This window comes from Girardinichthys multiradiatus, chromosome 20 (assembly GCF_021462225.1).
Source record: "Girardinichthys multiradiatus isolate DD_20200921_A chromosome 20, DD_fGirMul_XY1, whole genome shotgun sequence".
Classification (NCBI taxonomy): Eukaryota; Metazoa; Chordata; class Actinopteri; order Cyprinodontiformes; family Goodeidae; genus Girardinichthys; species Girardinichthys multiradiatus.
In genome coordinates, this window is record NC_061812.1 from 43436627 (window position 1) to 43461223 (window position 24597).

The 24597-nt window shown below is 39.9% G+C and overlaps 1 protein-coding gene across 6 annotated transcripts in view; it reads right to left on the bottom strand.

The window, feature by feature from the left end:
- Positions 1 to 24597, bottom strand: part of foxp1b (forkhead box P1b) — a 217816-nt gene that overhangs the window by 171709 nt on the left and 21510 nt on the right. For 5 of the 6 annotated variants that reach the window (XM_047346867.1, XM_047346873.1, XM_047346872.1 and 2 more), the window contains exon 3: positions 18989 to 19064. The exons of the other annotated variant lie outside the window; for it this stretch is intronic. The gene's annotated coding sequence lies outside the window, so the exon portion shown is untranslated. The remainder of the gene's footprint in view (positions 1 to 18988; positions 19065 to 24597) is intronic. 6 annotated transcript variants of the gene reach the window in all.

Sequence of the window (24597 nt, forward strand, 5' to 3'; positions counted from 1 at the left end):
CCATTAGCAAAACACAATGTTGCACACCATGCTAACCATCAGAAGAAACGCAGGATGTAGATGGAAATACGCTGACAAATCAATCATGACACAAACAACCTGATCTTCATATTAGAGGAGATTTCACTTCTTGGTGTGTGCCAGCTAAATAAATCAGCCAAAATAATCTCCAACTATCAAAAGTTCTGATGAAAGATTACGTCTTTGTTGATGACAGCCTAACGCTCGCCTTATATTAAAAGTCAACACTTTAAGGAGTTTTCTGTACGTGACTTAATCAGATTGAGCATTAGTATCTTTTTTAATACATCCCCCAGTGTCAGGCTGCAAATGAAAAAGCAAGCCTCTGTAAATACGGCTGCTTACTTCCAACTCAAAAATTGTTGACACCTAATGTAATTTCAGCGGGACATCCAGCTGAAAGCGCACCGGGGTAATATAACGCGCTTAATGAGAATTCCTTCCAGCTTGAGACCTTGACGAGATAGCCATAACGCGTTGGCTTCTCTTTTTAATAAAATAATTGTTACAGTTATTAAAGATGAATCTCATCACAGAGGATGTGACAAAATAATTCATTACTAAAACCACGGCTTTAAATAGCTGCAAATTATGAAGCCCTAGCCCCTACCCCTTGAAAACACACTGCTAGATGAATGAGTTTGTTTTTTCATATAAATAGATCATCTTGACCGTCCTTGAAAGGGCAGAAATATTGCATATGTTTTGAGTTAGCAGAAACATAATATATTATTTACATTTAAATAATTAACATAAAAAAAAGTCCAATTATTTTAATCTTGTTTTCCATATTTGTACTGAATCCCTTCTTTTCACTAATTAACACAAAATAAATTTTATTTTCTATAATTAAATGGTTTTGCTATATGATTATCAATGCTTCAGCTTACGAGAAATATCAGGGTTAAAGACAGGAATATTTACAAATAGAGGCACAAGATCCAAACAACAACAGAAACACAAAGGAGTGTTTCCTATCCACTACGCTGTAAAACCCCAAATATGAGAAAAATGTGACAAGCATGAGCGCCATCATTTATTTGATCCAACACTGATGCTAGTTAGGCAGAAAAACATTAATGAACTCATGCAGAACCATCATATTCTCCATGAGACGAGGGTTACTCTGCTTTATTTGGAAGTCTGATGAACTTTAAACTTGAGAATTGGATATTTTACATTTTAGAAACAAATATGTGTTCTAGAGAATGATGGTTAATCTTTAAGCAACGTTATTGTTGCAAGCAAAGGGGCAATGCAATATAACGCTCTAAATTATATATATAAAAAAAGCAGAAGTAAAACATTCTTGGTAATAATTTTAAATCATTATGAGATAGATAAAAAGAAAATATGCTTACAGTTTAAAGATGGAAATGGCACCTGTAATCAAAACGAGGGAACTTGACTTTATATTGTTTATTTATGTATTTAAACTGGAGATTACAGACAGTTAGATGATACAATTAGATGTAATTCAGTATTCTTACAGGAGGATTTTGTGTTGCTCGTGCACAGCAACATTTAGAGAACCTGTGAATTTTTTTTCTCTTCTTAAGTTGTGGTTACACCATCTCCTCTGTAGTGAAGTATGTTGGTGCATCAGAAATACATTTTAGGTGAACCTAAATGTGAAAAGATGAGAATGCGACCCTGTAGTACAGTGCAAGTGTATTGGGACAAAGGGTGTCTACCCTCACATTTACAGCGTGCGGCTGCATCAGTAGGCAGTGTGTTACTGTCACTGTGATGCCAGAGTGTCGTTTGAATTTAGATTTTTTTCTCTCATCTTTTGTCCTAGCAGAAATAATCAGGATGTGGGACAGTGTGACACCAGATAGATCCGTTTAAAGCTTTCAGAAGATGAATGAATCTTCAGCAGTGCCGACAGAGCAACTGCATAGCTTGGTATGAGGCTAAGGAAGCCTATTCATCACTGTGACATTTGAGTAGCCCTCGAATTAAGTCCATGGCAGGGGCATATCTCTAAGGTATACATGGTAGAGTTGTGAATTCCTCCCTTTAAACGGAACAATGTAAACTGAAAGTTCACACCCAAACCGTCAATAGTTTTTAAGCCATTTTCTTTTCCTGGGTGGAGTCTCTAGGTTGCTATGCAACTGCAGAAGAGACAAGTAGAGGGATGAAGCAGCAGCTAAATGCATTTTGTCATCCTACATATAAGTAGCTGAATTAAGTGATCAGGTTTTATCTTTAATTTACATGATTGGTGATTTTGTCAACTGATATGTTTAAACTTAATCAGGATTTTAATAACGAAACACCAAACTTGTAGTTTTTAAAAGTAGCCATATTCATAAACATAATCTAAAAGGACCATGTTTATCATTTTAACTTTCTGACGACAGTATTAAAATATGTGGATAACAGCAGCTGGTTTTGGATTGCAGCCATATAAAAATACAGCTAATGTGAGCAAAGAAAACAGAAGATAATAAACAGGTGTAAATAAACTGCTAAAGGCTTCGTTGTAAGTAATGTGCGAGGACATAATCGCTATCACAACTAGCTTCATGATCTCTATAGACATTTTTATCCTTTATGCCAGACTAAATTATTCAGAGAACAGGAACTAGCTCATGTTGGAGCTGAGAACCCTTAGATGGTGAAATAAGCACATTCATTCATTTTAACCTGAGTGAGCTGCCGCACCAGCCACGCTGATGAATAGTTTGAAATCCTAGTTATGATTTCAAACTATTATAACTAGTTAGACTTAACTGCGCTGTCTTTCTAATTTCTTTAAATACCTTTACTTTGTACCCCGCCTCCTGCCCATAGACTGCTGGAAATAGGCACCTGCTTCCCCGCGTCCCACTAAGGAAGAAGCGGTAGAAAATGAATGACTGACTGACCTTTACTTTGTTACTCTAAATCAGCAAAATAATCTGTACATGTTTGGTACACACTACACACACACACACACACACACACACACACACACACACACACACACACACACACACACACACTGCATTAGCACAGCTACAGGAATGTGCCACTAACAACATGCACCAGCACATATTTGAGGACCCAATGCTGTCTTAAAGTGCCTTCACACATGAAATAGCTGCAAGTAGAAACCAATCCATCCCACCTCCACCCCTTCCTGTTCACAAACCTCTCCTACCTTTATTTATGCATCCAAAAAAAAAGATAATTTACAGCGATGACACAGAAACTTCCCAGCATGCCTTTTAACCAGCCGTTTTTCACCCCCTCCGCAGCAGGATGTCCAGAGGAAATGCTTTATTAAGATCCTGCCGACATGAAGAGCTGCTTTGACTTACTGGTGCATTACTGTCTAAAAGCCAAAGTTATTTAGACCAATAAGAGGCTAATATATTGTTTGAGTGGAATTACAAAGAAGTTATCTCTGCCTTAATAACATCACCGCAACCCCCTGATGTTGTTTAGATCAATAAGGCCCATTAAAGCGCAGACCTCAAGCGCATAGAAGGCTGCACAGCCACAGTAAAAATATTGCCTAGTAGTATCTCAAGAAAACAACAGAGGTTTAATCTCTGATACATAGAATAGGTTCAGATGTGGAGGACTCCAAACCCTTCCCTGCTGAATAACACGTAAAATGATGGAATATGATCTGCGCTACCGGTCAGACAAAATGAAGACAACCAGCAATATGTTAACAAAAGTGAAACTACTTTAGTCCTTCAATGCACTAAATGTCCTATTAGGAAAGGGTGTGCTTAAACACTGCAGTTTCAACACTTCCAACAAAACCCTCTGAAGTTTCAAAAGAGTTCAAATATTTTATTTATTTCTAATCTCTGTCCCATATCAGTAAACCACAACAGAGTATGTGTCAGTGAGAGGTGATGTTCAAATAATTATATCAAACTGAACAAGGCTAAGATGTTAAATGAAGTTTCCCCATCATGCTGTGCTCTTCTAAACATTGTCCACCAGGTGATGCACTAAATCATCCAGGATGATCTGTCCTTTAGGACTGATGGACACAGCCTGCTTACTGGAGCAAAAGAGATGCCTCAGAGCGTAGAAGAGCACCCATCTGTGTGTGTGTTTACGTGCACGAGACTTCGGGGAGTGCAGACGGGACTCGTAAATTGCAGCACACCAAGACATCAGAAGAAACCACAGGAAACAAGTTATGACGCTATCTCTATCAGCGCACCAAATGACAAACAAGATTTTTTTTTTCTGTTCCTTTTTAAAGTACAAAATGTCCCCTCAGGCGTAAACTCTGTCAATAGGAAGTTTAAAGACACGGTGCCTGTAAGGTAGCGGGGGGAAGAGCTGCATTCAACACATAAACAATGTTAAAAAAAGAAAGGAAGTAGTGTATTTGGTGCCTTTTGCACCCTCTCGCCTCGGAGTATTTCTAAGAGGACCACAGTGGACTATAACAACCAGCAGAAAATGTTCCATTCTCCGTCTCTCATCCTCCTCTTATTATTCACAACTCGAGCTGCTGAAGTCACTGCAGCATATAAGCAATGAACAGGCAGATTGATTTATAAAAAAGGTTCTTATACTGAGTTTTACACAGCAATCTGACTTGTTTTCATTTCCTTTTTTCTTTGGATTAACATGCAGTTTCTACATGGGAATTTATGAGTTCTTCATTTGGACTCAAAATCAGTTAATTTCTAAATAAAATGAAACTGGTGTGGTGACTTGCAGAAATACATATACCCCTTTAAATTTTTTAACAATTTATGACATCACAACCACAATCCTCCAATATATTCTGTTGGCTTTTTAATGCAATAAACCAAGGAAGTAAAAGGATGCATGATTTTCAGATTTTTAATAAATAATCTGAGAAGTCCCTTGAACCATTGTCTGTTGGGGTAGGTCTCTGCCAGCTCTACACATCTGATTTTTTTCCCTCGTCCTCATTTGCATAATAACTCAAGCAAAGTGGGTCAAACTGGATAGAAATTGTTTTGTGAAGCTCAATTTTAAAACTGGATTTTAGATCCAGGTGTACAGTACGTTTAGGACCGCTGTGCTGCTGGAAGCTGATCCTCTAACAGGGATTTCTCAAGCATTACCCCGTATTCAACTCCATTTATTTTCTGCTTCCCTGTTGAGGAAAAGCTTTCCCCCAGCATGATGCTGCCACCAACATGTTTCACCAGAACAGCTTTATTGATGCTGAGATTACATTACAAGAGGTGGATCATATTCACTAACAAAGTGACCTTTGAATACAACTGCATACACTGGATTTTATTTAGAGGAAAGAGAACAGAATAAAAATGTACGCTAATCTTTTTAGATTTTACTTTTACAATTTTAAAACCAGGTATGCTTTTCCTTCCACTTCACCATGTGTTTTACTTTGCCTTGCTCTGCCACAAAATTCAAACAAAGTTTGTGATTTTATTGTAATGCAATGTGAAAAAGTTAAAGAGATATGAATGCTTCTGCAAGACCCTTGAACTACTCCCACAATAAAGGCCTTTATAAAATCAAGATAAACACCTCACCCTTAAATGTCGCCATTTTTAGTCATGCATTTACTTTCACTGAATCATTTTGGGACTCTAAGCCCCCTGTCTCAAACTGTGGATGTAGACAGAACTCAGAACATTCATCACTTTGATGACCAAGAATAATAGCTCCGAAAAATGATCAACCACGATAATGTGATATTACCCCACAATAAATACGGTGCCGACAAAGAAAGCAGGAGGAGAAAGACATGGAGAAAACAGGGACATACCAGAAAGAGCAAATCTTCAAGCAGCAAGTGTGAACATAAATAAAGTGTGCCACATCTTTTACCTTCTTCAATTATCTGCCTTTTGACATGTAAGCTGAGCACAGTGTAATTAACATCTCAGGAGATAATGGGGTCGCCACTCACTGATCAATCTCACACATATATTATCTTCCTTTTACTGATCCAGCCGCCTGTTATTCTGGGAGGGAAATATCCCAACCTTTTTTATTATTATTATTATTCCATTTTGGGTGGATTGGGGGTGGGGTGCTTTAATAAAACCTTGGTAATAGGCCTAATAACTCATCCAATTGAGCTCATCTTCCAAAACATCAATTAGGCTAAGAACCAACTTCCAAGGAGCAATGTCTGTAACAATAAAGTGTAAATTAAACCCAATTCATAAAGAAGCTGATATGTTTACCATAATCAATAATAGACAGTTTCACAAGACAAAGAGGAAACAGTATATATGTTTACAGCTGTGCTCTTGACAACTGGCTTTAGAGCCAAATTCCTGAACTGAATGTTTATGTGAAGTTAAATTTATTCCAATATGAATTCTGAAACATTAAAGCAGGAAAAAGATCAGGAGAGATGTCGAATTATCCATGAAAATGTAACCTTTTTACATGTGATTCGAAATTTAATACTAAATGGTGGGTTAGAACAATTCCAGCTAAATCCAATAATAAACAATGCTTTGCTTTGAAATTGAGAATTTAAAAGGGGAGTATTCTGAGTTTTGTTTTAAACACAATGTTAGCATGGCTGTTGTTTGAACCACTTGGCATTCAACACATTCCACTCTGTTCCAGGTTGAATGGGTTGAATACTTTTGTCTGCACGAACTTCTTAAATATCTTTCAGAGTGAGTTTTCCCTAACCGTAGCTCAGCAGAATGATGCAATTTTTCATTTATTGAGTTGGCAGAAGGTAGGTTTTATTTGCTGCTAAAACTCTTGTTCTGTCAACATGAAAGCCTCAGGATAAGCAGGAGAGAAAACAAAAGGAAGGCCTACAACTGGATACTGTTTAATCAGCCTATTTATTAAAGGTCCAAACTAAGCCAAGAACTAAGTTAAAACTAATCACATGCATTGTTTTATTAAATACACACACTCACTGTCCACTTTATTAGGTACCCAATACTAGTACCATGGTTGGACCACCTTTTGCCTTCATAACTGCATGAATTTTGCATGGTATAGATTTTACAAGGGGAAACATTCATCAGACATTTTAGTCTATACTGACATGATAGTTGTAAGTCCATGAGCTTAATCACTCATTTCACCACATCCCAAAGGTGAGCCGTCGGATTGAGTTCTGGAAACTGTGGAGGTCACTGGAGTATAGGGAACTCACTGTGATGTTCAAGAAACCATCTTCAGATGATCTGAGCTTTGTGACAGGGTGCATTATGTTGCTGGAAGTAGTCATCAGGAGATGGGTACACAGTGGTCATAAAAGGCATGGATATGGTCAGCAACAATACTCAGGTAGGCTGTGATGTTTAAATGATGCTCAGTTGGTACTGAGGTGGCAAAGGCCCTCTGAGAAAATATAGCCCACATCATTAAACCACCACCTTCAGTCTTTGCCTTCAAGACTAGGTATGATGAATCCATGTTTTCCTGCTGTTTATGCCCAACTCTGATGTCTAACATTTAAATCTTACAGCTGAATTTAACCCTTACCTGATCAGCAAACAGTTTTTCAATCAGTTATTGTCCAATTTCAGTGAGCCAATCCAAATCGTAGCCTCAGATTGCTGTACGTAGCTGACAGGAGTGTAACCCAGTGTGGTCCTCAATGTGTTGTGTGTTCAGAAATGCTATTCTGCAAATCCTGGTTGTAACAAGCTGTTTTTTAACTACTGTTGCTTTTTTTTTTTTTTATTATCTTGAACTGGTCGCCAGGTCTCCACTGATCTCTGACATCAACAAGGAATTTCTGTCCAAACATCTGCGGCTCACAGGTTAGGTTCTCGTAATCTAGCCACTCTCTGTAAACCTGAGAGTGGCTGTAAACACTCAGTAGTTTAATCTAACCTCCCCAACAACCCTATAACATTCCAAAGCCTTTGTGAAGTGCCTTGAGACGACATGTGTTGTAAATTGGCGCTATATAAATAAAACTGAATTGAATTGAAAACTGAATGATTGTATGTGCAAATTCCACTTCGGCAGCAGTTACTGAAATACTCAAACCAGCCTGACTGGCATCAACACTCATACCACATGCCAAGTCAATTCACCTCACTTTCTTCCCCCATTGTAAAGTTCAGTTTGATCTTCCGTAAGCTGTTTTTACCGGGCCTAGATGCCTAAATACATTGAATTGGAGCAATGTGATTGGCTAATTTGCAATTTAGTTTATTGAGCAATTAAAAAGGTTTGCCTGTTAAAGGACCAGTGGGTGTAAATGTATTGTGTAAAAAAATTATGTTTTGGCTTATTTGATAGGTGTGTCTTCTTCTCCTTATAATCTCTGCTTGTCATGGCTACTCCAGGACCCCTGCCCTGACATAGGACCCCTTCCCTGCAGCACAGTAGTTCTCCCTCAGATTACTTACCAGATGCCTTTAAGCAAAACCCCTAAATAGGCCATTAAATGTCTGCAGCTGTGATTTTTGATCACCATCCTTCTTGTGCGGTTTCTGCCAGGTCCATAGTTAAGCCCTTTCCCCTGACACGACTGAACAGTATAAAAAAGCAGCGAGGAGAAGACAGATCGGACTGTATAATACACTGCTAAAAAAAAATTAAAGGAACACGTTGAAATCACATCAGATCAAAATTTGTTTTTAAATTGCTGGTATCCATACTAATATGGAAATGAGTAAAGTGTTAGGGACAAAAGGATGCAAGTCATCCCCCTCTCTTCTCCCCATTTCCTGTCTCCCTACTTTAAAGAAAAGGACCAAATAAAGGCCACTGGTGCCGCAAAACAAATCTTTACAGATCTCACGTATATCAATAACTTGCTATTGACAACCTCCCCCACATTGAGATGGTATTCAATTGTAATGCAAAACAAACCAAACCATGTAGAGGTGAACTGACCCAAGAAGAACCACACTGAGTAGGTACTAATGGAAAAGGGGAACTAGAGTAACTTCCTGTCTCCTGGAATCTCCTCCATGCCCTTGAGTCTCTGCTGGGAAACACATCAAACCTTCTGACAACGGCATGTATTGATGTGGCGTCCTGGTGGAGTTGGGATGCCTGTGCAACTCTGTAGAGTCCACGTATCGTCTCATGCAACCAGTAGTGACACTGATCCTGGTCAAATCCAAAACTACTGAAAAGCAGTGAAGACAAATGACAGAACCGTTGTCTTAAACCTGAGGACTTAACTAATAACCAGCTGTCACTTTCTTCTTCCCCATGCAGAATTCATCAAAGAAAAGATCAGCATGCCAACTTAATTAGGCTCAACCAAAAAAGCCAAACTAAACAAAAAAAACAAAAAAAGTGTGGATAGCATTGTAAAGCTTTCTAACTTTATCTTTGCTTCTAAAATGTGCTTTGCAGATGGAGAGCTAATGCCATCACTGCAATAACTCAATAAATTCACTGCTCACCACCAACCGGTTTACTGCTACCAGCCATTTTAGGAGTCTGAAATATAACGCACCCCGCATGTGAAATTCAAAAACTGGAAAAAGAAGGAAAAACTAAAATACAAATGATAGACATAAGTAGTTTAAAATATTGAGCAAATTTGGATCTCTGCTTCTGCAGGGACTGTTATAGGTTATACTTTTAGTGCGTTATTAACTCTGCTGCCTGAACACATTGAGGTTGTTTTACAATTTATATTTAACAGATGTGCACTTTATGTGGCAGATTCTCCAGAGTTTAGACCACTATCTTCATACCGGCAGGGCATAAAAATTGCCTTTGAAACTTGGGGCAGAACAATGCAGACATGACAGCGAGTGAGCAGAGATCAAAAGAGCTCACCTTTTCAGCACCCCTGCATGTTTACTGTAGCATTTGATATGCTGGCAGATAAAAGTCAGGAAAGTCTTTGGTCTTAAGAAGATGTTGTGTTCCTTTGTATGACTAAATGAAGAGGTGAACAGTAAAGATCATCACTGTGACCGGAGATGCACCAAGAAATCAGCCATTTACAGCCACTTTTCAGTTTGTCCTACTCTGGCTGGTGACCGGCCAGTTGGAAACAAAATCTGATCTTTTTATGATCAGTAAATGCACATCAGCCGTGTGGTGCACAAAGCTTGCAAGAAATTATTTAGAAGTCTTCATTCATGCTGCAACTACGGTGGGTGTCATTTCACTAATTTGTGCAGTTTCGGACATTTGTTCAAGACTTTTTCAAGGTACAAAGAGAAGCCTCCTGCCACAGGACAGCAGTTCTTTCCTCCTGGAGCATATGTCGTTGAATTAGCGAAGGAGCTAACTGATGCACATCTGACTACAGAACGTACCAGGAAGGCTCAACGAATTAAGCTGCCCTTCATTATCCTTTTGAGCTTCAGTAATGCTAACCTTGCTATTTGCACTAATCAGTAATATGGCAAGCTAAACACTAAAGCTGAAGGTAATTTAAAATATGATCTCCAAATTAGCAATGGACAATATGTATGGCTATATTCTTGTGGTATTTATTACGATAACGATAAAAGTAACCACACTTAAATGTTTTGTATGGAAGCAAATCGTTACCATATTTCAAATGAAAAAGCATTTTCAGAAATGCTTTTTCATTTTAAGAATGTGGCTTCATTGTTTGACTCATAAATTAAATTAGTTATCAATAATCCTATTTGCATTTTAATTTTCTTCTTCAAGACTGCTCATTCTTTCACTTAATTAAAATGAAAAAGAAAAAGACTTTTGAGATTTATTTTTCAAAATGTACCCCAGCAAATAGATACCAAAATTCAATTTGAAATGTAAAATTTGAAAATGAAAAAGCATTTCCAGAAATTCTTTTTCATTTTAAGAATGTGACCTTGCATTTGCATTTTCTTCTTCACGACTGCACATTTTATGCCATAATCAAAAAGAAAACAAAGCAGACATTGCTTTTTCGTTTTCGTGGTCTGCCCACAAAGTACTGCCCAGAACTCGAAAACGAAAAAGCATTCCGAGCTGCGGGCGCAGAAGAGTGACGTCAGCAGCCGCTCTTCCTCAGCTCCCTGCTGACCGAGCTACCCATCTTGTTCGGTAGGGGGCGCTGTGCACGTCTGCATTGCATTACATTGCAAACGTGCCGAGAAATGGATTGAATTGCAGCAGGGCCGAGCTCAATTTGTGGTAGTGGCAGGCAGAACTGGTAGTTCCGGTGGCAGGCTGTGGCGGAACTGCCACAGCCTGCCACTGAAGCTGCCACCGGAACTGCCACAGCCTGCCACCGAAGCTGCCACCGGAACTGCCACAGCCTGCCACCGAAGCTGCCACCGGAACTGCCACAGCCTGCCGCACGGTGGCACGGGATTCCGCAAGGATGCCAGAAAGTGCCAGACCGGCCGTAAAAGCTTGCCAATGCGGTTGCCGCTGTTTTTGTGGAAGCTGATGCTGATTATCGGCAAATGGGTTGTCATTATTGTTATAGCCTGTTACCTTTACATAATGATTTCATTATTGGTTATTATTTAATAAACAGCTTTAGACCCATAACATAAGGTGATTGTATTTACTTGACATGGAAAATAAATAGCACTATGTGTGACGTGTTGAAAGGATGAGGATTTATTGCACAAACAGCCGGTTTATTATAGAGCACGAGCGACTATTCTGAATCGTCACTCACAGAAAAATATAAATAAATGCTTAAAAACACGCTGGACGTCCCAGGCCATGAGGATGCCACCGGAACTATAAGTTCTGCCTGTCACTGCCACAAATTGAGCTCGGTCCTGCTGCAATTCAATCAATTTCTCGGCACGTTTGCAATGTAATGCAATGCAGACGTGCACAGCGCCCCCTACCGAACAAGATGGGTAGCTCAGTCAGCAGGGAGCTGAGGAAGAGCGGCTGCTGACGTCACTCTTCTGCGCCCACAGCTCGGAATGCTTTTTCGTTTTCGAGTTCTGGGCAGTATTTTGCGGGCAGACCACGAAAACAAAAAAGCAATGTCTGCTTTGTTTTCTTTTTGATTATGGCATAAAATGTGCAGTCGTGAAGAAGAAAATGCAAATGCAAATAGGATGATTGATTACTAATTTTATTTATGGGTCAAATAACGCAGCCACATTCTTAAAATGAAAAAGCATTTCTGGAAATGCTTTTTCATTTTCAAATTTTACATTTCAAATTGAATTTTGGTATCTATTTGCTGGGGCATATTTTGAAAAATAAATCTCAAAAGTCTTTTTCTTTTTCATTTTAATTAAGTGAAAGAATGAGCAGTCTTGAAGAAGAAAATTAAAATGCAAATAGGATTATTGATAACTAATTTCATTTATGAGTCAAACAATGCAGCCACATTCTTAAAATGAAAAAGCATTTCTGAAAATGCTTTTTCCTTTGAAATATGGTAACGATTTGCTTCCATAGTTTTGAACTTATTTACAGTGTTTCTTAGCAAAAGCATTTAGGGCTAAAACTGTTGATATGTTGATGTCTATATTGATATTTCTTAATACTCTTATGTAATGAACAGTGAAAACAAATAGTACTATTCTTCATCATGCTGCTTTTGGGGTTAGCAAACATCATTAATTAGAGTTTATTGTTATCATAATAAACCACAATTCTCAACACCATAATTATTTCCCCAATAATGATGAACCATACCATATTTTCCCATCCTTACTCCAAATCATTCTGTCTTATTTCTAAATGAGTAAAACAATGTTTTACAGCAACAGCTCTTACAAACACTCTAGCATAGCCTCTGCTCCCAAGATAAAACTGGTATCACCAGGTTAAAGCTTTACCAACACCAGAGAGTGGAAATTTTCAACAAATCTGTGATGAGTGTTTCTCTAATTGGAACTGAACTTAAATCACAATGTTGATAGCAAGTGTTTTGGTTTTATTCTCAACTGCAAGTTTTCTATTCCTGTTTTCTACTAGGGTTGGGCAACACCTAAAGACAATCAGAGGGCTTCACACTCCATTTTCTCAGTGATCTGTGTTGATTTTGGTATGACCTCCTGGGCCAGGCAGGAAGGCCTGCTGAGTGAGGTCTCTACTGGCTGCATTCAGACCCAGCCTCTTACACAATGCTGGCTGCCTGGCCCAGCAGCAGGCCCAGCTTTTCTCTCCAATAACTTACTTCCTATTCTTGATCAAACCTGGGGATTGTAGTGTGAGGGTGGAGATGAGAAAGATGGAAGGAGGTGAGTCTGAGTGTGTTTGTGAGTGGTAGGGGGGGTGGGGGGTGGGGGGCGGGCACATCCTGCGTGAAACCGCATCCTGAACAAGCATCGCTGCATCTCACTGTAAATAAATACTCTCTCCTCCGTGTAGCTTCCGTCAACTGTCACCGCCTTGGCTCCCAATCACCTTCAAGTCCAAACAGGAAAGTGCAAGGAGGCCAGGGAGATGGCAGATATGAGCTTTAATTTGCTTCTCACTGCACTTTAGCCCGGTTGCACACTACTTCCTATTCTCCCGCTCTGACCAGCTGCCCCGGCTTCGTTCCAGACCCTGAGTCCTTCCTGTCACCTTTCATTACCACATTATCCTGGAGGAGGCTCCCTGTGTAGTTGGGAAATCACCATTTGGCGCTAGCCTGCCTGCCTGCCCCCCTCCTCATTTATGTTGCATTGTGTGAGACATTAAACGCCACGCGTGACAACCTCAAAGGAGAACTGCTGCCTTGTTACCTGCTAATCCCCTGTGCATTATAACAGGAGATGCAAGTGAACAACAGAGCCCATCGAAGCTAACAACCAAGGCACGGACCAGCTCTCAGTCAGTAAAAAGCTTTGTGTTACAAAACTCTCAGTAGACTGGTATGAGAATTTCTATTATTATATTATAGAATCAGCCAGTTTGTCATGGTAATAAACTGATTGGATTATTGTTAAAAGATCTTCATTTCACTCAGAAACCAAAATAACTAAATCCATACCCATTGAATTAAAGCAGGTCCTAGAACACTGTTTTTTTCAGGTGTGCTGGAGGATGGCTCACAATCCTCCTGCATTGTTTTGTTAATCTCAAGTGAGTTGAGATGAAAATTGCGTGCAGCTGCAGAGCATCAGCTATTGGCCTGAACCATCTCAAAGTGACCACTGTGTCAGGAGAAGAATGTAAGACATCCATACTTCAAGGCCATTGTATGACTATGGTTGTTTAAATTAGAACTGTCATGTACACATAAAGCACATTTGGGCAACCCTTTTAGGGCTGCACACCAATAGATTCTATATATGCTAAAATAGAAAGAGAACAGATGTTCACCTTATTTAATACTAACTAAAATATAAAATACTTCCTCTTTTTTTATTATATATATATATATATATTTTTTTTTTTTTTTTTTTTTTTTTTTTTTTTGTGGCACTAGAGGCCTTTATTTTTTCATTTTTCCAACAATAGGTAGAAAGAAAAGAGGGCAAAGAGAGGGAGAGACATTGGGCAAAGGTCACCAGGTCCGGGACTCGAACCCGGGACAGCTGCATTGAGGACTATAGCTTCTGCACGTGGTTGTGTGCTTAACCCATATACCACCAGCGCCACGCCTAAACCACTGCCCCTTAAGATTGAAATGTTATATACAAAAGCTGTTTGAAAACTATGTGTTTTTCTTTTTGAAAAACACATAGAAATTATAAGAATCCACAATATAATATAATATAACAATGATATAATATAACAATATTATAACAATTGTATAATATAATATAATATAATATAATATAAGCAGAAATGTATGTTAGTGTAAAAATAAGTAAATATAATTATTAGGATGGGGTTAGCATTTAAGTTGCGAGTCAGAGCACAGTAAATGCTGAATATTCTCAGATATGTGTAGCATTCTGAATATTTAATGGAAAGTAGTTACTATTAGAATAAGTCTGGCTCTTTTATCTTGATTTTGGCCACATTTGATGGTTTAGAGCAGCTACACATCTTAGTGTCATTATCTAAAAGAAACCAGAGAAACAGGCTCAGTTTGTTTCCCAGCACCAAGATCTCTATAAGACAGAAGGTAAATTACTCATGATAGGATGGCAGAGATGCTATGTCTAATTTTTAATTGATCCAGAGTATTACAAGCAGGGAGGCAATCTGGACCACTAACATCCTGAAACACACCTGGAAACTAAGACCATATACTGTACATCTGTTGGGTCTTTAATCGGGGGGATTTGATGCCTGATTAGGACTGACAACTCTCTCTGCGCTCAAAGTGATTTGGTTGGAAACAAGTTTAAAGCTACAACTGACCGGTTTAGTTTATGTTACGACTAACGTACAGCTGCAGACAGGACCGCAACAATAATACAGCTGCCTGCAAAGTCCATGAGCTGCAGCTAATGGCTACTGAACAAGTTTCATTTATCTTTCAATGGTCTTAAACTAGAATGCATGAAGCAGATGTACCAGTGAAGTGTGACAGAACGTTATTCTGTGATGCATGAGGTTGATCCTCAACAATAAGAACAGGGAACCAGCGTTAACAGCTCCTTCTAGATAGTTCATTTCTGGAAGTTGTGTTCCTTGCACTCGTTGGTAAAGTCAGGGTGACAAAAGGGCTGCACGATATTAGAAAGTCATACAATGGTGATACTCTATGTAAATATCGTACTCGTACTTGTCACCTTCCACTTATCTGGGACCTGGTCGCGGCGGCAGCAGACTCAGCAGAGACACCCAGACGTCCCTCTCCCCAGACAATTCCTCCAGCTCCTCCAGGTGGAGCCCAAGGCGTTCCCAGGCCACCCGAGAGACATAGACTGGCATCTTGGGGTCACCAAGTCTCCATAGCAACGTTTAGAGGCTATCTACATCCCGACCACTTGTTTGTGTTATGTCGACTAAGTTTGAGGTTTTCACCAACAAACACTGCAGATAAAACAAACAAACAAAAAAAAAACAATAAAAGAATATGTATAAAAAAGTGCCTAAGTAAGGTGGGGGATGTGGGATGCTGCAGACCCGTTTCTTTTCCAGGCCTTTTCCTGAAAAGTGAAAATGGGGCATCACGTGGTTCTTCACCAGGACAATGCTGAAGAACAAATGGATCTTATAGCCAAAATTGATCACCAGACACAAAACCAACTGGTCCAATGAGGAATGGCCAAAGATCCCTTCCTGTGTATGCTCCAGCCTTGTGGAATATCATAGAAGACCAAGTACTGACCTACTGGCAAAAGAAGTCTGTAGAAAACATTGACAGCTGGGGTACTAATAGGTGTACCACTGTTTTATAAGAAAAATGTTTTCTCACTTCTTTATTAATAATTTAGCATGGGCATAATTTCTGCCCATTCGATTTCAGTATAAAATGATGCTAATGTAAAAAAAAGTGTATTTAAAGGACCTTCAGACAGCCTATAGGTGTAGTGTTTTATGTGACTGTACAGTTATTGTTCCAGTGGGACCAAAACTCGTTGATTTACCACTATAATCCAAGCAGCCTTTGAGCTAAATGATGTTCTATCACAGTAACAATGCAGAATTTTCCATGCCGCATCATTCGTTGGAATCTGGAAAAGTTCCACACCTATGTTAGCTTCTGATCCGAAATCAGATTAATGGGATTAAGCAAATTATGTGTATGATTCCTCTCTTTCCAGGACCTCAGCAGTGCTTAGTGAGCTGTGTTTTGCACAGCTTCTGTAATCGGGTTGAGCAGTGGCGTCTTGATCAGACGGTTCCAGGCATCTTACTCACTGCCTGGGGAGATGCTTCACTGGCCAGACACGTGTGCTCTACAGGGCAGCAGCTCACTGAGCACGTCTCAGCCTGTCCAGGGGGAGCGCAAGTGTGTGCATGTTTGGGTATGTTTATGTTTTATCCTCACGACCCCCAATTGTTGTTCATTTCCTCCACAAAGACAAAATAAGCATATAAAGGCCAAATTGTGCTCTTCCCTGGCCTTTATCCACATCACAGCACTTTTCCGCACAAGTGGCTAACCAAAGATAATTATACAATTAAAACAATTTTCCACATCTATCTGTCAGCTTGATCTAATTCTCCATTCGAATGACACTAATGAAGCAGGCCTCTTTCTCCCTCTTCTCAAGCAAAGCCTTTTCCTCCCTTCAGATCACAAAATGCAACAAATCCAGCCCCAGCAGAGGCACGCTAGTTTATTTATCAGGACTTAGGGAATAAAGTTAGAAGGAGCAGGGTTTCATTGAAAGGCATACTGCAATAGGAAAAAGGAAGGTTTATTTGATTGTTAGTTCAAAGTAACCCTTGGCTGCAGAAAAAAGGAGCGGTGAACCTTGTATTTTCTGACACAGCAATCTCTTCACCTAGTTCTGCCATTATGAATTCATCAAGAAAATGCACAACCATAGAAGCTAAAAATCATCTAAAAGAGGGGTTAAGGTATCAAGAAAACAGTCACATTATAGCTGAATATGAAATCCAAAAGCTATCTAGACAAGTCATACTTCATACTAAAATGAACCATTCTGTCCAGTTGCTGGTCAGACAAAAGGACTTGAACTGTGTCTTTTAAACAAACCAACACAGGGTGTGAGGAAAAAGGGAGGATTTAAACAAACCTTGACCTGGATATCCCGCACCTCCGTCCACCCTGTGTGGACAAGGAACACAGATTGGAACCACTCCTACACAAGTTCAAGGGAAATGCTTGCATTGCATGTCTCTGCCTCTGTCAGCCAGTCTCAACAAATACAATGGCAGAAGAGGGTTTTTATGATTATGAGCTGCCCTGATGGAGATACGCATATCCATTAGATATGAGTCTGCCGGTAGAAGGGGTTTGGTATTAAAACCGCGAGCAAGTGCCCACATCAGCAGAGAAGAGAAAGCTGCCTTTTATGGCAACAGATCCCAGACTCAGGCCATTGGCCACAGAGCCCGCAAATGAGGCGTTAAGTGTAGTAGCAGCGCAGCAGAGCTGAAGGAGCAGAGAGCTATGATCCCTTTCTCATCCGTGCGTGAATCAGCTTTGCTTTCCTCCGATCATGCTTACTGTCACTCTTACAGAAACACAAACGTACAAAACAAGCTTAACCAGTTCACTACCATCATCACTAAAGCACAGCTGTTACATGCAGCAGAGATTCATAGAGAAGGGTTACTGTGAAACAACTGAATCAGTATTTCTATGTAGGAATGTACATTTTTAAAATATTAATGTAAAATGTCTCTAATGAAGATGTTCTGTAATTCCTGCAAAATGCATTTTCCCAGATCCGAATTTCCTGAGTTGTCAATCCATTTTTCTGTCCACTTTTTCAGTTTAAATTACAAAGTTTGCAATGAAATATATGAAATGATGTTTCTACAGAGGTCCTACTTTAAGGAGATGGATGGATGGATGGATGGATGGAGACAAGAGAACATGGAACAAAGTCTTTGTTTTCCTTTTTCCATTCTTCAGACCTGAAAAAATACACAAATCAAATTTCATTCTCTCCCATACATTTCCAGACTGTAGGGGTACTGTGTAAATTAATTGTTAATTCCCAGACAGCAGAAAGGTTAAAGCAACAAAGTTAAGGAACCCAACCTGACACAGAGATTTGAAAACAGAGTGAAGCGAGGGGCCTGCTGGGACAGTTTCATCAACGTGTCTGACCCCCCCTGCTGCTGGGAATGGCAGGAGATGGGGGGTAGCGAGGAGGAGATAGACTCTTCTTCACAGTCAGAGATTTAATTGCACACAGATTCCATTACCTCTGCACAAATGTCACATTCTCTCCTGATCAGGGGGCACAGCGGCCACTGGCAGCCCAGCTGGCAAAAAGCCAGGCTATAGTGCAGAAAATGTTCAGCCAATCGGGGCTCTCTCTGCAGACAGAGGTGAGGAGAGGGACAGCAGAGGTCCTATAGACCAAATATACTAAAACATAAAGAGGAGTCACTGTTTCAAAGCAGCTGATGGTGCAATGCTCAATACCATCTCCAAACGACACATTATGCTTTCATTAGTATTATCTTAAATATCTTATTCTGGTACCAAAAACCTATGGATGCTTAAGGCATAAAAACGTTTTTTTAATTAGAATGTTTTTTTTTTGTGAATTATCAAGACAGACAGCAAGAAATTACTGTACATAACCAGAGAGAGATTAGTGGGAGAAGTGACACATACCCCAGTCACTTGAGTTGAGTAGATTGGCACTTCATTCCTCCAATCAGAGTTCAGCTCAAAGTCCTGAGGGGCGGGGCTATGGAGGTTTCATAGAGGACACAGAGACCAAGAGAGAGAGAAAGAGAAACAGAAGAAAGGGGAAAGATATAACAATTACAAACAGGAAGTAAAAGGTGGGGAAAGCCCCTACAATGATCCACTGGGCCCACATGTACAGAAACATCAAAAGTGCCAAAAGAAAACGTGATTTTCATCACCCATGAGTATTTCATATGTTATGACACACTGATTCCTCTGGAATCTCCTGGCCTATATGCCTGTAAAGTTACAACAAGTAGATATGCTGCAGGCTCAGACACACAACAAAACACATCAGTCTGATTTCTTTAAAACCCAGTAGAATATACCAAACAACTTCAAACTTCAGGTACTTTCTATCTAATAAGTCTTGTACATTTATATCAGTAGTAAATACATATATTCCTGGACTCTGGACTATCTCCAGAAGGCTAATCTCAAGGTCTCTTCAGCTATTTATTTATTTAACATTAAGGAGCCAAATTGTTTCATGTATGTGCAGCTTTAAGGTTGTATCATCAAGCGCCTCATGCTAAGTTCTTCTTGCTACTCTTCTAGTTATTTTTTCCTTCCGCCCAATAGTAAAACCTTAAAGTCTGGTGAAAGCTGTGACATTTAAACACAGCACAGAGAACACCTCGAATCTGCTGGATTTTATAAATAAATACTTTTTAATAATACTTTACTTTCTGAAAAATATACAGACTGAACAATACTCAAAAACTGCAGAACATTCAGTGGAAGCTCTAATAAGAGGAAGGAGCTGTAGATGCAGGCTAATTCATTGTCATGTGTAAAAAGCTTTCAAATAAATTCATCTTTGATAATAGAATAATCTCACACAGAAAAAGTTGAAAAATCACACTTTTATTTTTAATTCGGTGATTCAGTGGTGGAACCCCCTATTTAGAAAATCACTGGTGGCAAAAGTATTGGCAGAATAAAATAAAACAAACTGAAGCATGTATCTGATTTAAGTCGATCAGTTTTTCTAAGAATTTAGTAAGGCATGGCTTTTTGTTTCTCTGTGGTATAAATATAATGGGATTTATTTTAGCCGCTGGCCAGTAGGACCCATATTTATCTTGTCACCATGCTCAGTGAGCAAGATGGTGAGGGACAGGAATGAAATCTCCGACGTTCACTATTAGAGAACAACAGCAAAGAGAAGCAGTTAGGGCTCATCCGGTCTCCTCAGAAACCATTTGATGATATCTACATGCCAAAGAGGTTTTTTTAAGGTAATTCCAGAAGAAAAGCATTTTCTCTCCTACCATCACATCGCCATTATCATTGTCAGATGAAACTATAATTAAGCTTTTCAGTAGCAAACACTCCAGGTGGGTCTGGCATAAACTAAAAGGATGAATATCTGGAAAAGTAACGCACGCTCATCTTTAGTTATGGTGGAGGATCTGTGATGCTGCGGGCCTATTTCTTCCTTAAATGCCCTGGAAACCTTGGCAGAATGGATGACATAATGAATTCTTTAAAATACCAGGAAATCTAACAGTAAAACTGGATCTTTCAACATGAACCAAAACACCCGACCTAACACAGAAATGGTTCACCAGACACAAAAATCAACCTTCTTCCATGGCCATCTTAGGCCCCCGGTCTAAATCTTAAAAAAACCGACGAGGTGAGCTGAAGAGAAGAGAAAAAAGGTGGGATTTTACAAAATATTGACAGCAGAGGTGGTAACAATTGTGCCACTGGTGATTACGTTAAAAACGATTTATTTTCTTAGGGCTCCCACACAATAAATGTTCTCAAATTAAAAGGTAGGATTAATCAACATTTTCTCAGTGTAACAGTTGTTACTTAACTAAAAAGGTGATTTTTCTACAGGGTTTTTATTCATTTACCAACAAATTTTACAATCACTCTACACTATTGGTCAGCAAACAATAAAATGATCACCAAACAAACTGAATTCTCAAGCCTTCTAGTAGTCTCCACCTTAATGATAAACCCCATGTTTTTTCATATGACAGAATTTCGTTACATAAATGAGCAACACATATCATTATGAAATGTCTGAGACAAGCCAGACAAACAAGCTCGTGTGAGAGCTCAAAACCATTCATCTGTGGCCTGATAAACAAGTGGAAAGATGCTAATGACTTCCTTATACAATTCAGATCATGCAAAAAAGGCAGAGGAATTGATGTGTTCTGGTTTTGTCCTTGTCACAGGGGGCAGGGTTGCATGTGTGGCTTATTGCTCCATGAGATATGTGCATATAACTTTGTGTTTAATGTGGTTGTGTTTCAAGCAGCACAGCACAACAATTCAGCTCCAAGTTAATTGGCCTGCTCTATAAAAAAGTGTCAAAAACTGAATCTTTAACTCTACTTCAAAGTTAGGCTGAACAGCACGGCAGCCAGACACAACAGACCACAGCCGCGACGTCCCAACTCCTCATAATTCACCAGGGTGGAATTCAACCCCATTAATGTTGCTGTTGTTTCAACAGTCTGTCCACATTCCTAGGCCCTCCATCGGCCTCCTCAGATAAGACCCTTCTGATTACTCTGCTGCATGCCTGCCATTACACCTGAAAATATGCTGATCCCAACACAGAGCCCCCTCTCACCACGGATTTGAGGCGGCAGTGCTGTGTCTTCGTCCCTGTCTCCGTGAAAGAAGCAACAGAAGGCATCTCCTCCATGTCTGCCACATGCAACGATCACCCTCAAATATTTACTGGAAATGTTGGGGTAACATGGGATGGCAAGGGCTTTAATGTTAGCTCTGAGTTTGTATCTTAACTACAAATTACCAAGCACTAGAATTTAGGAAACTGGTTCTTATGGTGTTGTTTGTCAATAAAAACACTGCATAAAACTAAATGCTACCTTCAACAGTAAAGTACACCCATTTTGTGGTCGTTTTGGCATGCCAGCAGCTTCGAGCTCATTCATTTGTTCTCTGAAGACATGTGGTTGTAATCTCACTTTCTTGCATAAACTGAACGTGGCTTTCTGAAGAAGCGCCTCATTCAGCAACTTTACGCTATGTGTTAACTGCAGCTGACTTGTGAATTTTGAAACAAACAAGGATATCTGAAGATATCCAGCTTGGCTTCAACATCAGCATCCCGAAGGTGAAAATTAGGGTTAAGGTTTCACCTAAGTAAGTAAGTATGGTCCACCTGCTGCACCTCATATCTGATGTAAATATGGAAATAACTGCTGCAAGTCAACAACTCCCTACCAGGCAGGCTGATAAAACTAAGTGTACATCAAATATGTACAAGGGTGGAGATTACAATTTTGTTCCACCCGCCTTGGGGGTTGACACCACTTAATTAGACGGGCATCACAACAACAATATACAGGTCCTTCTCAAAAAATTAGCATATTGTGATAAAGTTCATTATTTTCCATAATGTCATGATGAAAATTTAACATTCATATATTTTAGATTCATTGCACACTAACTGAAATATTTCAAGTCTTTTATTGTCTTAATACGGATGATTTTGGCATACAGCTCATGAAAACCCAAAATTCCTATCTCACAAAATTAGCATATCATTAAAAGGGTCTCTAAATGAGCTATGAACCTAATCATCTGAATCAACGAGTTAACTCTAAACACCTGCAAAAGATCCCTGAGGCCTTTAAAACTCCCAGCCTGGTTCATCACTCCAAACCCCAATCATGGGTTAGACTGCCGACCTGACTGCAGTCCAGAAGGCCACTATTGACACCCTCAAGCAAGAGGGTAAGACACAGAAAGAAATTTCTGAACGAATAGGCTGTTCCCAGAGTGCTGTATCAAGGCACTTCAGTGGGAAGTCTGTGGGAAGGAAAAAGTGTGGCAGAAAACGCTGCACAATGAGAAGAGGTGACCGGACCCTGAGGAAGATTGTGGAGAAGGGCCGATTCCAGACCTTGAGGGACCTGCGGAACCAGTGGACTGAGTCTGGAGTAGAAACATCCAGAGCCACCGTGCACAGGCGTGTGCAGGAAATGGGCTACAGGTGCCGCATTCCCCAGTCCTGGGCTACAGAGAAGCAGCACTGGACTGTTGCTCAATGGTCCAAAGTACTTTTTTCGGATGAAAGGAAATTCTGCATGCCATTCGGAAATCAAGGTGCCAGAGTCTGGAGGAAGACTGGGGAGAAGGAAATGCCAAAATGCCAGTGTCTAGTACCCACAGTCAGTGATGGTCTGGCGTGCCGTGTCAGCTGCTGGTGTTGGTCCACTGTGTTTTATCAAGGGCAGGGTCAATGCAGCTAGCTATCAGGAGATTTTGGAGCACTTCATGCTTCCATCTGCTGAAAAGCTTTATGGAGATTAAGATTTCATTTTTCAGCACGACCTGGGGGCACCTGCTCACAGTGCCAAAACCACTGGTAAATGGTTTACTGACCATGGTATCACTGTGGTCAATTGGCCTGCCAACTCCCCTGACCTGAACCCCATAGAGAATCTGTGGGATATTGTGAAGAGAACGTTGAGAGACTCAAGACCCAACACTCTGGATGAGCTAAAGGCCGCTATCGAAGCATCCTGGGCCTCCATAAGACCTCAGCAGTGCCACAGGCTGATTGCCTCCATGCCACGCCGCATTGAAGCAGTCATTTCTGCAAAAGGATTCCCGACCAAGTATTGAGTGCATAACTGTACATGATTATTTGAAGGTTGACGTTTTTTTGTATTAAAAACACTTTTCTTTTATTGGTCGGATGAAATATGCTAATTTTGTGAGATAGGAATTTTGGGTTTTCATGAGCTGTATGCCAAAATCATCCATATTAAGACAAAAAAAAGACCTGAAATATTTCAGTTAGTGTGCAATGAATCTAAAATACATGAATGTTAAATTTTCATCATTACATTATAGAAAATAATGAACTTTATCACAATATGCTAATTTTTTGAGAAGGACCTGTATAGTTAGACTGGAAGGGAACCCCGCTCCTTTAACGACCCCCTCTGCCCCCACCCCCCCAGGCAGTCAAATTAATGATATAAAATATATTTTTTAAACAACAGATCACAACTTTGCTTTAGAAAACAGATCAATGTTGTCCTCTCTGTATCAGTCGTCCCGACGCACATACACGAGGCCCTGTACAGGTGAACACACACTCCTGCCAGTGGACACAGGCCGTGCCGGAGAAGATGTAGCAACCACCTGCAAAACAAGCTGAAATATCTGTGTTTATTAAACGCCCCCATAGCTGTAGGATGGCAGCACTCTCTCCCCTGCAAGCAGCAGCCATAACTTTCCTACTGCGCATCCAACTAGAAAATAACCTAAGTGATTCAGGCCCCGCCCCTTAGAAACAGCTAAAACTGACATCACCGGGTGAGAGGTTCTGACCCGCTTGGCTGTCAGAGGGCAAATACTTCCCTTGGCTGTACAAGACGAATCTTGGTATTGAAGTGTGTAAATACAAATATAATTCACAAATAAAGTATTGTGAAATATTTATTTTATTCTAACAAAAAAGGCCAAATTTTACTTTGTTCCAAAAATAGCACAAATCTTGCCTCGTCTCATTCTCATCTTGT